This window comes from Triticum dicoccoides, chromosome 6A (genome assembly GCF_002162155.2).
Source record: "Triticum dicoccoides isolate Atlit2015 ecotype Zavitan chromosome 6A, WEW_v2.0, whole genome shotgun sequence".
NCBI classification, from domain to species: Eukaryota; Viridiplantae; Streptophyta; class Magnoliopsida; order Poales; family Poaceae; genus Triticum; species Triticum dicoccoides.
In genome coordinates, this window is record NC_041390.1 from 429,801,639 (window position 1) to 429,809,122 (window position 7,484).

The window sequence follows — 7,484 nt, forward strand, 5'->3', positions numbered from 1 at the left end:
TCCCGGATACCTTAGGAATGCTTTGGGTGTACCAAACGTCACAACGTAACTGGGTGACTATAAAGGTGCACTACAGGTATCTCTGAAAGTGTCTGTTGGGTTGGCACGAATCGAGACTGGGATTTGTCACTCCGTGTAAACGGAGAGGTATCTCTGGGCCCACTCGGTAGGACATCATCATAATGTGCACAATGTGATCAATGAGTTGATCACGGGATGATGTGTTACGGAACGAGTAAAGAGACTTGCCGGTAACGAGATTGAACAAGGTATAGGGATACCGACGATCGAATCTCGGGCAAGTGCAATACCGCTAGACAAAGGGAATTATATACGGGATTGATTAAGTCCTTGACATCGTGGTTCATCCGATGAGATCATCGTGGAACATGTGGGAGCCAACATGGGTATCCAGATCCCGCTGTTGGTTATTGACCGGAGAATGTCTCGGTCATGTCTGCATGTCTCCCGAACTCGTAGGGTCTACACACTTAAGGTTCGGTGACGCTAGGGTTATAGAGATATTAGTATGCGGTAACCCGAAAGTTGTTCGGAGTCCCGGATGAGATCCCGGACGTCACGAGGAGTTCCGGAATGGTCCGGAGGTAAAGAATTATATATAGGAAGTGCTATTTCGGCCATCGGGACAAGTTTCGGGGTCATCGGTATTGTACCGGGACCACCGGAAGGGTCCCGGGGGTCCACCGGGTGGGGCCACCTGCCCCGGGGGGGCACATGGGCTGTAGGGGGTGTGCCTTGGCCTATATGGGCCAAGGGCACCATCCCCAAGAGGCCCATGCGCCAAGAGATGGGAAAAAGAGGAGAGTCCTAAAGGGGGAAGGCACCTCCGAGGTGCCTTGGGGAGGATGGACTCCTCCCCACCCTTGGCCGCACCCTTCCTTGGAGGAAGGGGCAAGGGCTGCGCCTCCCCCTCTCCCTTGGCCCTATATATAGTGGGGAAAAAGGAGGAGCAAACCAATCTAAGGCCTGGCGCCTCCCTCTCCCTCCCGTGACACATCTCCCTCCTCCCGCAGCGCTTAGCGAAGCCCTGTTGGAATCCCGCTACTTCCACCATGCCGTCGTGCTGCTGGATCTCCATCAACCTCTCCCTCCTCCTTGCTGGATCAAGGCGTGGGAGACGTCTCCGTTCCGTACGTGTGTTGAACGCGGAGGTGCCGTCCGTTCGGCGCTAGGATCATCGGTGATTTGAATCACGACGAGTACGACTCCATCAACCCCGTTCTCTTGAACGCTTCCGCGCGCGATCTACAAGGGTATGTAGATCCACTCCTCCCTCGTTGCTAGATGACTCCATAGATAGATCTTGGTGACACGTAGGAAAATTTTGAATTTATGCTACGTTCCCCAACAGGGATCGGGCCCGATCCCGATCCAATCGAGAGGTGGGGAACGAGAGGGAGATGTGGGGAGGGAGTGGGGTGATCTGTCCACATATTTTGGGTGCGTGGGGGATAAGGGAGAGGGAGAGGTGGGCCGCCCAGATGGTCTGGTGGTCCAGCTGGGCCACGACCCAGTGGGGGAAGGGGCTTCTCTCTCCCCTCTTCTCCTTTTCTTTTGTCTTCTCTGCTTTGCATTTTCCTTTTGCTCCAAAAGACTTTTGTAAAAAGTGTAGCTTCTCTCAATAATTATTATGTAATATTTAGCACTGCCTCAAGAAGTTTGAGAAGCAGTTCAAAAGCCTTAGAATCTTTATAACTTTAAAAGTGATTTAAAATATTGTTTTGACCCCTTGTTTTATTCATTTAAGGGCATTTAAAAATTTATAAAAAATATGGGTTTCAATATGAAAAATACCCAGGGATTATTTACAACACTTTGAACATTTTGTTCTTCATGTTTGGCAATTTGAATTTTGGACTTTGATTTGAATCTGAAATTTGAACCAGTTTTGAACCAACGTGAGTTTAACAACAGTAATCACGATGATGTGGCATCTTTAGGAGGGTATTACTGTAGCTTAATTATTCGGGCGTCACAAACTCCCTCTAAACTAGCAATGTGGGACTAAACTTTAGTTCCACCTCTTTCCTTGCACGAATGGGCTGCATGGGTCTCTAGGATTTGTTAAGAATTTCTGAAACTGCTATTGGGCTAGGCCCAAAATAGACAAAATTCTAGCAGTCGATCACCCGCCGAAGCCATGCACACTCTTGTGATTCTTCGTATAGTGCCATGATTTCCAAGTGGTTAGTGAAAGTCGATATGAGACTTTGCTTAGTCGATTTCCAGGAAAACGCAATTCCACCACAAAGGAAATAACATATCCAATCTGCGATTTGCAATCATGCGGGTCTGATAGGTACCCACCATCGCATAGCCTATAATAGATAGGTCTTGATTCCTTTTATAAAATAGGCCAAGATCTTTGGTCCCTTGTAGGTAACGGAAGACGTCCTTAACACCTTTCCAATGTTTCTTGGTAGGTTCAGAACTGTACCTAGCAAGCAAACTGACGACAAACCCAATGTCTGGCCGTGTACAATTTGCGAGGTACATGAGTGCTCCAACTGCACTTAGGTAAGGAACCTCCGGTCCCAGAGTTTCCTCCCCCTCTTCCTTTGACCTGAACAGGTCCTTGTCTGGCTGTAAAGATCTCCCGACCATCGGAGTCTTAGAAGGATATGCCTTATTAAACCTAAATATTTCCAGCACCTTCTGGGTGTAGGCCGACTGGTGCACTAGAATCCCATCAGGGGAATGTTCAAGTTGCAGACCTGGACAAAACTTGATTTTACCCAAATCCTTCATCTTGAATTCCGACATCAGATAGGAACTCGCGTCCTCAATATCCTCAGGTGTACCGATTATGTTCAAATCGTCCACGTACACCGAGATTATACAGAATCCATCTTGGGATCGCCGTATAAAAACACATGGGGAATCTTTATTGCTCGTGTAACCCTTCTGATGAAGGAAATCGCTTAGGCGATTATACCACATCCTACCAGACTGTCTAAGTCCGTACAGTGCCTTTTGAAGTTGAACATTGTATAGACCCCTGATTGCTCTATCATGGTTTGGAACAGGGATACCTTCTGGAACCTTCATGTATGTGTTCAAAACTAAGTTACCATATAAGTAAGCAGTGACAACATCCATTAGTTTCATTTTCAAGTCCATATTTACTTCCATTGAGATCAATTATCTAAAGGTAATTTCATCCATGAGTAGGAAATGAGTCTCCTCAAAATCGACACCTGGTCGTTGAGTGAAGCCTTGAGCGACGAACTTTTCTTTGTACCATACTACCTTATTATTTTCATCTCTCTTTTGACCAATAACCCACTCATGGCCAACAGGGCGTATGTGGGGAGGAGTTAGACAAACCAGTCCAAACACCTTCTTTTTGTTGAGAGATAATAATTCGGTAGTAATTGCCTCATGCTAATCTTTTTGATCTGACCTTTTCAGCGAGCATGTTAGGCTCGGGGTCAAGATTTATGATTGAGGCAATTTTCTTAGCAAAGTTAATGTTGGCAATCACCATTGCTCGGTTCATGGACTCTCCCATATTAATATAACTTATGGCCATTTTGTCATGGGGCGCATCTGGCGCTGACCCTTGCTCTACCAAATTTCCCATTCTGGGAGCAAGGTCCTTTAGCTTTCCCGCGCTGATGTGTGCGCACACATCTCCGTTGGGTGTTTCCTCTATGGAAAAGTTTAAGCCCGGAATTTTGTGCACTGAATTTTCCGTACTTGTGCCAGGTCTCAAACTGGCTCCCCATTTCACTTTGGGGCACTTTGGTGACAAGCTGTGATAAATCTCTCTAATCCTTTTTCGTCAGGCGTCCCCGAGTACTTGGGATCTGAGAAGCCGGATATCTCGTCCTTTAGGCCTATGGACGGGTGCGGGAATACCATCATTTGCTTTTGGTATTTCAACCATTTTCGGTGCATTGCACACATGCACATGCGACTTTGTCATGGTGTTTAAGTCACTAAAGTGGTCAGGCAGTTGATTTGCTAATGACTGCAAATCTATTATCTTTTGGACTTCTCTCTCGGTCTCAGCAGTGTGCGGGTCATGAGCGTGGATTCCCGTGGCTTGCCACGTGATTTCTCGACTTTTAGCATCAAGGGGTTGATTCTCTCCCCCTAAAGTCAGGAAAAAATTCTCGTCAAAAATGCAATCAGCAAAACGAGTCGTGTGACAGTCACCTTTCATGGGGTCCAGATACCTAATTATGGACACAGTCTCATAATCAACGTATATCCCCCACTTACGGAGCGGGCCCATCATTGATCGTTGGGGTTGTGGTATTGGTACATATACTTAGCAACCGAACCTACAAAGGTGGGAAATTTTTGGTGCCACCCCTTGCGCAAGCTGAATAGGAGAGTGGATGTTCTAGGCCGACAGTCTAAAGTTGATGAGATGGGCCGCGTGTAACACTATGTGGCCCCAACATGTAGTTGGTAAATTACAACCCTGAAGGAGCGGCCGGGCAATGAATTTAGTTCTTTTAATCAATGCCTCAGCAAGTCCATTTTGTGTATGAACATGTGGTACTGAGTGCTTAACTTTGATTCCCATTGCCATGCAATAATCATCGAACGCCTTTGAATTAAATTCTCCAGCATTGTCCATTCGAATAGACTGTATACGATAATCAGGCAAATTATTCCTCATTTGTATGATTTGAGAGATCAATTTTGCAAAGGCATGGTTCCATGTTGACAGCAGGCAAACATTGGACCATTTAGGGGAAGCATCAATGAGCACCATGAAGTACCGAAACGACCCTGTGAGGGCTGAATTTGATCGCATATGTCCCCTTCGGTACGTTCCAAGAACGCGGGGATTTCATCTTGCACTTTGGCGGGCCATCGTCTAATGACTAACTTTCCCATGGCGCATGCGAACCATACGAAATCATCAGGATTAGAGAAGTTTTCACATAAACATTATGACCATGCGAGTTGTTAATTATATTTCTCATCATCCTAAGTCCGGGACAGCCTAACCTTGAAGGAAATATGTCCTAGAGGCAATAATAAAGTTATTATTTATTTCCTTATATCATGATAAATGTTTATTATTCATGCTAGAATTGTATTAACCGGAAACATAATACATGTGTGAATACATAGACAAACAGAGTGTCACTAGTATGCCTCTACTTGACTAGCTCGTTGATCAAAGATGGTTATGTTTCCTAACCATAGACATGAGTTGTCATTTGATTAATGAGATCACATCATTAGGAGAATGATGTGATTGACTTGACCCATTTTGTTAGCTTAGCACTTGATCGTTTAGTTTGTTGCTATTGCTTTCTTCATGACTTATACATGTTCCTATGACTACAAGATTATGCAACTCCCGTTTACCGGATGAACACTTTGTGTGCCACCAAACGTCACAACGTAACTAGGTGATTATAAAGGTGCTCTACAGGTGTCTCCGAAGGTAGTTGTTGGGTTGGCGTATTTCGAGATTAGGATTTGTCACTCCGATTGTCGGAGAGGTATCTCTGGGCCCACTCGGTAATGCACATCACTATAAGCCTTGCAAGCATTGCAACTAATGAGTTAGTTGCGGGATGATGTGTTACAGAACGAGTAAAGAGACTTGCCGGTAATGAGATTGAACTAGGTATTGAGATATCGACGATCGAATCTCGGGCAAGTAACATACCGATGACAAAGGGAACAACATATGTTGTTATGCGGTTTGACCGATAAAGATCTTCGTAGAATATGTGGGAGCCAATATGAGCATCCAGGTTCCGATATTGGTTATTGACCGGAGACGTGTCTCGGTCATGTCTACATAGTTCTCGAACCCGTAGGGTCCGCACGCTTAACGTTCGATGACGGTTATATTATGAGTTTATGTATTTTGATGTACTGAAGGAGTTTGGAGTCCCGGATGAGATCGGGGACATGACGAGGAGTCTCGAAATGGTTGAGACGTAAAGATCGATATATTGGACGACTATATTCGGACATTGGAAAGGTTCTGAGTGATTCAGATATTTTTGGGAGTATCGGGGAGTTACGGGAATTCGTATTGGGCCTTAATGGGCCATACGGGAAAGGAGAGAAAGGCCTCAAAGGGTGGCCGCACCCCTCCCCATGGGCTGGTCCGAATTGGACTAGGGAGGGGGGGCGCCCCCTTCTTTCCTTCTCCTTTTCCCTTCCCTTTCCTTCCCTCCTACTCCTACTACTTGGAAGGGCTCCTAGTTCTACTAGGAAAGGGGAAATCCTACTCCCGGTGGGAGTAGGACTCCCCTAGGGCGCGCCATAGAGAGGGCCGGCCCTCCCCCTCCTCCACTCCTTTATATACGGGGGCAGGGGGCACCCCAAAGACACACAAGTTGATCAAGTTGATCGTCTCTTAGCCGTGTGCGGCGCCTCCCTCCACCATAGTCTACCTCGATAATACTGTAGCGGTGCTTAGGCGAAGCCCTGCGTCGGTAGAACATCAACATCGTCACCACGCCGTCGTGCTGACGAAACTCTCCCTCAACACTCGGCTGGATCGGAGTTCGAGGGACGTCATCGGGCTGAACGTGTGCTGAACTCGGAGGTGTCGTACGTTCGGTACTTGATCGGTCGGATCGTGAAGACGTACGACTACATCAACCGCGTTGTGCCAACGCTTCCGCTTATGGTCTACGAGGGTACGTGGACAACACTCTCCCCTCTCGTTGCTATGCATCACCATGATCTTGCGTGTGCGTAGGAATTTTTTTGAAATTGCTACATTCCCCAACAGTGGCATCCGAGCCTGGTTTTATGCGTTGATGTAATATGCATGAGTAGAACACAAGTGAGTTGTGGGCGATATAAGTCATACTGCTTACCAGCATGTCACACTTTGGTTCGGCGGTATTGTTGGATGAAGCGGCCCGGACCGACATTACGTGTACGCTTACGCGAGACTGGTCCTACCGACGTGCTTTGCACACAGGTGGCTGGCGGGTGTCAGTTTCTCCAACTTTAGTTGAACCGAGTGTGGCTACGCCCGGTCCATGTGAAGGTTAAAACAGCACCAACTTGACAAACTATCGTTGTGGTTTTGATGCGTAGGTAAGAACGGTTTTTGCTCAGCCCGTAGCAGCCACGTAAAACTTGCAACAACAAAGTAGAGGGCGTCTAACTTGTTTTTGCAGGGCATGTTGTGATGTGATATGGTCAAGACGTGATGAGATATAAGTTGTTGTATGAGATGATCATGTTTTGTTGAAGTTATCGGCAATCGGCAAAAGCCTTATGGTTATCTCTCTATTGCATAAGATGCAAGCGCCAAATAATTGCTTTACTTTATCACTATGCGATAGCAATAGTTGCAAGAGAAATTGTTGGCGAGACAACCATGTGACGACACATTGATATAGATCAAGATGATGGAGATCATGGTGTCATGCCGGTGACGATGGAGATCATGACGATGCTTTGGAGATGGAGATCAAAGGCACAAGATGATGATGGCCATATCATGTCACATATTATGA